Source organism: Cebus imitator, unplaced genomic scaffold (genome assembly GCF_001604975.1).
Source record: "Cebus imitator isolate Cc_AM_T3 unplaced genomic scaffold, Cebus_imitator-1.0 Scaffold233, whole genome shotgun sequence".
NCBI classification, from domain to species: Eukaryota; Metazoa; Chordata; class Mammalia; order Primates; family Cebidae; genus Cebus; species Cebus imitator.
The window spans coordinates 2981734-2990204 of record NW_016107548.1 but is presented as its reverse complement, the minus strand read 5'-3'; the positions used below and the strand labels follow the sequence as shown (position 1 = coordinate 2990204).

The 8471-nt window shown below is 39.2% G+C and overlaps 1 protein-coding gene across 1 annotated transcript in view; it reads right to left on the bottom strand.

Moving 5' to 3' along the window:
- LOC108281893 (transmembrane protein KIAA1109-like) overlaps positions 1-8077 on the bottom strand; it is a 62934-nt gene extending 54857 nt beyond the window's left edge. The window contains exon 1 of the mRNA XM_017497598.2: positions 7935-8077. The gene's annotated coding sequence lies outside the window, so the exon portion shown is untranslated. The remainder of the gene's footprint in view (positions 1-7934) is intronic.
- Between the last annotated feature and the right edge of the window lie 394 nt (positions 8078-8471).

The window sequence follows — 8471 nt, the reverse complement described above, 5'->3', positions numbered from 1 at the left end:
AAAAAAAAAAAAAAAAAATTTTAATCATACCCAAATCCCTCATGCAACAATGAAATCCAAATCACTGTACATAAAAGCCATTCGCAAATCTTCAGACCATTATACTGAAATCTTCTGAACTTAATCGCAGTTCCTTAAGGGTTGGAAAATAAACCAACTTTATAGCTCTCCTTTGAACTCCACCAACATACACTCACTTCATCACCAAGTGAGATTAAGTACCTATTAGCACATAGCACCATTACTGTATACTAGAAATTCTGTGAATTATGTACTCTGTAAAATCACATTTCTACATTGCTTACCCATAGACCAAACTTTACTGGTCAATATTGTTAAAGAGCAAACGCTTAAACTGAAAAATTTAAAACTTTTAACTGATTCGTTTCTGTACATATGTAACAAATTATCGTCAGATACTATATGTAGGGTTACCAATTTTAAAGACATTTATTTCCTACTTAACAATTAAAACACCAAGTCATTGATCCAAATATCACAGTAAATACTAAAACAAAAGATCTGCCTGGACAGATTGTTTATCTTTCCCATGGCATACGGAGATCCCAAAACAAAAGTATCATCATACAACATTTTTACCCAAAGTAAAGTTTCAAGAAGTGTTTAATTGATGTAAACTGTTTCTAAAGTGACAAAGATGGTCTGAGCACTAACCAAGCCTCAGGTAGGTGGCCTGAAACAAATTTGTGAAGTTCCTTCCAAGTCTATAATGCTACACAGATGAAGTATACAAAGTATGTGTTTATTGCAACTGAATATCTCACTTAAAATAATTATGTAAACTTTATACATTTAAGATAGTGTTGGAATGTATAAAAATGTTGGCATTACCTATTACATGAACAGTGATTGGTAGGGCCCTCTTTGCCTAAAAATTGCTCCCACCATGATAGAACAAGGCCTAAAACTATGCCATCTGTTTATTTAAATAGAACGCTAACCAATAGTTTTAAGAATTCAACAATAACTTCATGGGATTGCAAAAATACCTACCATTCATGACTACCATGTAATATTAGTGTAAATTGATTCATTAGAGTGCTTTTCTCATTAGCAAGCAGGACCTATGAATATTACAAAAAGCCTAAGATTCCTGAAGATGGGGAAAAATCTTCAAAAAGAAATGGTCAATAAATGCAAACTTAGCCTCCTTCACAATCCTGGCTAGGGCCAGCATCTTTGTGCACATAAACCAAAATTATACAATGTCCCATTCTGTTTATTTAGGCAAACAAAATAAACAATTATCCTCTTAGGTCAAACAGATTAGGTGTAATCCTTGCTACCTAGGAAGGGTCACTCCAGGTCCTTTTCAGCCCCAGGATTCTATACAACAAACATAGCTTCACCTGTTAACTAATTCTAAAGCCCAACAGAATTATGTGGTAAAATAACATTCAATCAGAAATAACAGAAATTTTCTGTTATGTTAGAAGTAAAGTAGGCTTTAAAACTAGATTTGAAATGGAAACCAGTCTTTGTCCCTTCCATACTTTTGTTAGCTTTTGAGCCTGTTTCCAAGTAGTAGAATGGCCATCTCTTCTTTGAAGAGATGCTGAAGGCATTAAAAACATAAAGCAAACATAAAACTCATAGCACAGCACTTGACAAAAAACATTATAGCAGTAGTAGCTTAGCTACTTTTATTAATACTCTTTTTTTTTTTGAGACAGAGTCTTACTCCGTCACCAGGCTGGAGTCCAATGGCTTAATCTTGGCTCACTGCAACCTCGGACTCCCTGGTGCAAGCAACTGTCCTGCTTCAGCCTCCCAAGTGGCTAGGACTACAGGTGTGCACCACCATGCCCAGCTAATTTTTCTATTTTTAGTAGAGACAGGGTTTGACCATGTTGACCAGGATGGTCTCAATCTCTTGACCTCCTGATCTGTCTGCCTCAGCATCCCAAAGTGCTGGGATTATAGGTATGAACCACCATGCCTAGCCTATTAATATTCTTTAAGAAAAAAATCAATTCAACGAAAAAAAAAATGAAAGCTAAAAAACAAGAAAATGCATGGCAGTAAACAATGATTAACATGTATTTCATTTCTTACAATATGTAAAAGAAAAACATATTTAATAACAGAATTTATATTTATAACCAAATGAAATTAGTTACCACAAATAACAAGAAAGTATCAATATGAATGATATAGTTCCACAAGCACTAGTGAGCATGATTGTTAGAAGAAAATCAAATACCAGGCAGAAGAAATATTCAGGTATGGTGACTGACGATTCAAACACTACAAATCAGCAAACTAAACAAACATAATTTTTAATATTATAATCTATGCTATAATAACGGTTCTTCGTGTTTACATATGGAAGAATTTTTAACATCTAAGAAGTCGTATCATCCAACCAAAAATGCTGTATTTTAGCAAACCTCACCTTCACAGCCAGAAATTTATGCTGGTTCACCTAAATACTTATCAAAATAATTTTTTTTCAAAAACTCTTAAAAAGCTGTAGAAAACATATCAACTAATAGGGTAAAAAGAGCTAACTACAATCTCTTGAAATCTAGAAGAAACCATGACTTTTAAATATTATCTACTGTTAATGGTAATACTTTAGTGGTAATTACTACCTTCAGAATACTCCTTAAATGATGAGCAATACAAAGAGATCAATAGAAATTACCATGAAGGAAAGGGTTAGTCTTCATACCATAAATTAATTAGTTATGGAGCTTCATTTATGCTTTTCATATTGTCTGACAAACATATTCTGCAAGTTTCTTTTAATCAACAATTAAATTTCTCACTTCCATTTTTATTTAAAATACTCTAAAACACGAAATAATAACGCTAAAATGCTAGCATCAGCAAAGTAAAATTCTGAAGGTTTTTTGAAATAAATCCATTTCTCTTTTCCAATGTAGCATTTAGGATTTTCTCATATCTTCCAGTCTTGATACATACTCAAACTACCCACCCAACAAAACAGGAACTTGGGAGACAGGGAGGAAGAAAATGGTCACATGTGTTTACCAATATTCTCATCATACTGAGGTCACAGGAATTATTTCTTTTATTAGGGTGCTGCTAAGGAGAGAGCCCAGTGGATCCATATAACAGCCAATTCCTGTGAACCAAGAATATTACTATAATTGAAATTGAACTTTTATGTGACCATGACAAAAAAAGCTGTTGGCCTCCATCCAACAGCTTAACTAGTGAGCCATCATAGAAGTAAACCATCCAGCCCCAGTCGAGCCCCTAGATCAGAGGTCCCCAACCCACAGGCCACAGACTGGTACTCATCTGTGCCCTGTGAGGAATTACGCCGCACAGCAGGAGGTAAGCGAGCATTACTGCCTGAGCTCTGACTCCTGTCAGATCAGCAGTGGCATTATTCTCACAGGAGTGCAAACCCAATTGTGAACTGCACCTGCAAGGGATTTAGGTGGTGTGCTCCTTAAGAGAATCTAATGCCTGATGATCTGAGGTGAAACAGTTTCATCCTGAAACTATCCCCCCACCCACCCCAGCCCCATCAGGTGCATGGAAAATTGTCTTCCACGAAACCAGTCCCTAGTGCCAAAAAGGTCAAGGAACGCTATCCTAGATAACTAAAGCTCCAGCCTACGTCTTTGCTGCATCCTCCTGAAAGACCCTGAGCCCCAGTTTAGTCATTCCCAAATTTTTGATCCACAGAAATTGAGTTAATAAACGTTTATTGGTTTAAACCCCTAAGTTCTGGGATCATTTGTTATTTAGTCATAGATTTTTTTTCCCATTTATTTATTTTATTTAGTCATAGATATTAATACAAAGTATGAGAAGGGTAACTCTGCAAGAGATCTTCAAGGTATCTATAACTTGATGATTCCTATATGTCATCTAAAGCTAAACTACTTTAATCTCCTCCTCCCTACTATAAGATCACGAGTCAGCAATACCACACCAAAAAAGTTAGTGATTACAAGAGTGAACCACTTCCTCTTTCCACCATACACTAGAGTCTCCTGCATAAACTTTGTAGAGTAGCCCTCTAGTCTGCCTCCTACAAATTTACCTGTATACATAATCATAATCTCCTTCCACCCTATCTCAGTAGAAGTCTATCTAAAGTAGCCTTGACCTGAACCCTTGTATTACATCCTTTCCAGTTTTTTCAGTGCTTCACCAATTATTTTGCCTCATTCCTATATCTTCAGATTTTCATTCTGATGATTCTTTATCCTCAGCAAATAAACATGTGCTTACATTTCTTATACCTTAAAAAACAAAAATCTTCTCCCAAACTCACAGCTTTAGCTACATCCTTCTCTATTCCATTTACAACTAAACTTTCTGAAATAGTAAATCACATTAGCTATTTCAACATCCATAATCTCTTACCCAGTGTGAATTCACCTCAGTTGTAAAACTGCTCTTGCTCAGGTCATCAAGGATTTCTTAAGTGATATATCCAATGGATACTTTAGTTGCCCTCATCCTATTTGATAGCTACAGATGTCTAATACTCCTTTTCTCTAAACTCAGTTCTGCCACTGACTTTTGTGACTCTCTTGTCAAACCCTACATCCCGGCCTACTCCTTTGAGGTATGTTTTTCTTCAACCTCACCCTTAAATGCTGTTGTTCTCCATCCTCTTCTCTTCTATTCTCACTCTGCATTTTCCTGTGAGTGATCTCATCCATTGCCATTGCTTTTAACTATCATCTTTAAACTGTGACTCCAAAACTTACATCTCAAGCTGGGTCTTCTTCTTAACTCAGATCCATATATACAACTGCCTAATGACATTTCTTAAAAGTTACAGATGCCTCATATTTAATGGACCAAACTGAACTCATCTCCCTGATTCATGCTCCCTGATCTGCTGCTCTTCCTATACTTCTACCTCAGTAAATGGCCCCAGAATCTACTCAGTTTCCTAAGCCAGATAATTCATTATAAGCATCCCAAAAGTATTTGTTAAACATGAATACATGTATGAAGATGATGGTGACTAGAAATTACTCTGACTTCATTTTCCCTCAAGCTCACTAAATCCTATCCATCAACCTTCTGGGCATCTATTAAGTCCATCTCCATTTCTTAATTACAATTTGCACTGTAGTTCTCATTTCCCACCTGAGTAATTATAATAGCCTCTAACTGACCACCAGTCTTCAAAGCTAACCTCCCTCCAATTCATTACCTAAACAGTTGCCTATCTGACCATGTATCTTCTACATAAGTTCCCCCAATTTTCTCAATTAAAAAATTAATTTTGCTAAACTCCCATAAAATTTTAAAATTCTGTCACTATCTTTAATATGAAATGTAGTATGCTAAAACAAAGTCTACAAAAATCCCAGTTTCACCAGGCACAGTGGCTCACACTTGTAATCCCAGCACTTTGGGAAGCAGAAGTGGGCGGATCACTTGAGGTCAGGAGTTTGAGACCAGCCTGGCCAACACGGTGAAACCCTGTCTCTACTAAAAATATAAAAATTAGCTGGGTGTGGTGACACACGCCTGTAATCCCAGATACTCAGGAGGTTGAGGCACAAGAATTACTTGAGCCTGGGAGGCAGAGATTGCAATGGGCCCAGGCGCACCACTGCACTCAAGCCTGGGAGACAGAGTGAAACTGTGTCTCAAAAAAAAAAAATTCCTAGTTTCCCACTGTCCATTAATGCAGCACTCACAGAGAATCCTACTTTATCAACTAAAATAATATGAAATTTTTTATGACACTTACTATACGAGTAATGCTCACTTCCTGGTCTTTTACATAAACTAAAAACATACTTGCTTATAAAATAAAGAAAATAATTAGTTCACAAAAACGTTACCTTCTAAGAGAAAATGCACTACTGTAGTGCTCTCCAGCGCCATGAAGACCATTACTCTATTACCAGAAGCCTGGAATAATGTGTAACATATGATACTCAATAGATAGTTATGAAATGAATTACACTGCTTCTTAATCACCTTTGATCATGTCTTCTATTATTCTCTGTAGAACTCACAATAAAAAATATACTTGAGTTCAGCCATACACAATATTCTACGAACAAACCAAAAGTCAACTACTTTTCTTCATTTCCTTAATTTATTAAAACACTTTACAAACATAGGTAGATTAAAGAGCAAGCAAAAGAGAAAAGAATTTTGACACCTGATAAGCAAAGGATTTCCCTACTTTCTCCTGCCAATGCATAGGGTAAGCACATGGCTTAATTGTCAATCAGATATCAATAGTTCAAACGTCAGGCAAAACTATTAACAGGTTACATTACATATCGCCGCCACCACCCCACCCCCATTCCCTAGCAATATAGGCAGATTAAACCACAAGTGAAGCAGAAAGTCAGAAGATTTTTCTCCGAGCTTTAACTGAAAATTTCATCTTTTTAAAACTTAGCCAAAAATACGTACCCAACTTTTTTTCCAGAGTTTGCAACATTGTTTTTCCTTCTCCCTTTTTTCAGACGGCCCTTCTGCAGTGTTTCATCTTAACAAATCTGAAAAGAATGGCACTTTAACCAATCATATAAGGTATTCTGCCTTTCTGGGCAGCATAACCATTTCTGATTACATGATTTGGTTACTTACTCATGCACAAACAGGAGGAAACTCTTTTAGCCCAACATTACATTTCCCTGTTTAAAGTTTCCAAACAAGAAATGCTCCTAAGTCTACAATAAGACTACAACTTCCAAACTAAAGCTTTCCAAAGGTTCCAAAACCACTGTACAAGAGCATGACTTTGGTAATCAAAGGTCCTAGAGATCAAATCCTATGTTTACAACATATTCAAAGTGTGACCTTGAAAAAGTTTTTCTCTCAAACTGTTAGGTCCCTGCTGGCAAGAACAGTGCCAAAATGTCCTTCTTGGCATACTTTTTAATCAAATGAAAATCTTGGAAAATCACAGGGTGCTTGGGAGTTTGTATGGTCTACTGACCAAGGGACTGCAAACAAGTCAGATTACCTGGTTTGAATCACAGATCTGACTTCGAACATGTTACTTTGTAGCTCTATGGACTTTTTGTTCTTTCATACAGAAAATTGGAATAATAGACATTATAGAATTGTTATGATTATTAAATGTGATAATATATGCACATAATTATATGTACCACTCAATAGTTACAAAACAAACTATTCTGGTTATTCACCTATTTTTATATTTTGTATATTTAACATGGAATATAACAACTTTGTTGTTACGGCCCACGGTGAAAGCAGCAACACTAAACCGATTGAAACTTACAGGTGCTTAGACAGTTATAAAGCCCACGATTTCCTTAAAGAGGAAATTTACATGAACTTTTTACCTTTAACAAACGTCAACACTAAGGCCAACAGGAAGGTAAAAAAAAAACAAAAAACGACAACAACTAATACTCTCCAGATGGAAAGTCAACTTCTCTTCACCTTCCTTTGACCAATAGGAAATTGTGCTGAAATGTACTCTTCCAGAGTGCAGTGCAGCAAGCACCAATTCAGAATACAAAACACATCCATCCTGGAGAAGAAAGCGGGGGTTGTTCCAAAGCTTCCCCGCCCTCAGTCAACCAACCCTATACTAAGCAGCATGGAGTCTACCACAACCCAGTGCTGCGGGCAAAGCTGAAGTCCGAGCCTGCGGACGCACGGTCCTTTCCGCCGAGTCTACACGCCAGCAAGTGGAGCGCCTTACCATCACCTGCAGGAACCGCTCCTGCATCCGAGTCCCCAGCCATCCGACTGCCATGGCCCTTCCAGACCTTCCCACTAACCTCCAACACCCGGTCTTTAGATGCCCGCGCTGCAGGTAAGGATGGCAAAGAAATAAGAAAGAGTCGCCGCTGCAGCAGGCAGCCGCGACGAAGCCAACTCTCGGACTCCGACCAGGCTGAGTTCCAGAGACACTGAAAAAAGATGCGGACAATCTCAACCGTGTCTGGCCCGGCCCATCCCCTCACCTGGGCGAGCGCCGAGACAGCCCGGAATCGCTCTGGTCTCTCTCTGGGGAACGCCGAGGGCCTTGGGCGGCGGTAGGGGCGGCGGCGGCGGCAGCAGCACCGAGCCGGATGCAGCCTGCGGCGCTCTGCCAATGCCCACACCCTCTAGCCCCGCCGCCCGGGCCCGCCGCCCAGGTCCAGACCCCTGCCGCAGCCACCGACACCCAGGTGGGCGGAGGAGGAGGGGTGGGGTCCCAACCGCGGTCGGGCGGCACTGCGCCTGCGTCAAGCGATAACGTCACACGCCAGCGTCGCCGGCGCCTCGAGGTACGCCACTCAAGCTCCGCCCAGGAATCCGGCCGCGCCTCGCCCCGTTTTCACCTCCGTGGGCTGGAGACGGAGCCAGAACCGTGAATTTGGAAATCATTTTGCTTCTCTAACAACCCGAAGGAAAAGTTAGTGCCTTCCTAATACCAGGAGACAGATAAGCCCACTTAGGAGAAGAAGGCTAACGAAAAAGGAGCATCGGATGGGTGTAGGACGTTAACTGAGGCCTTA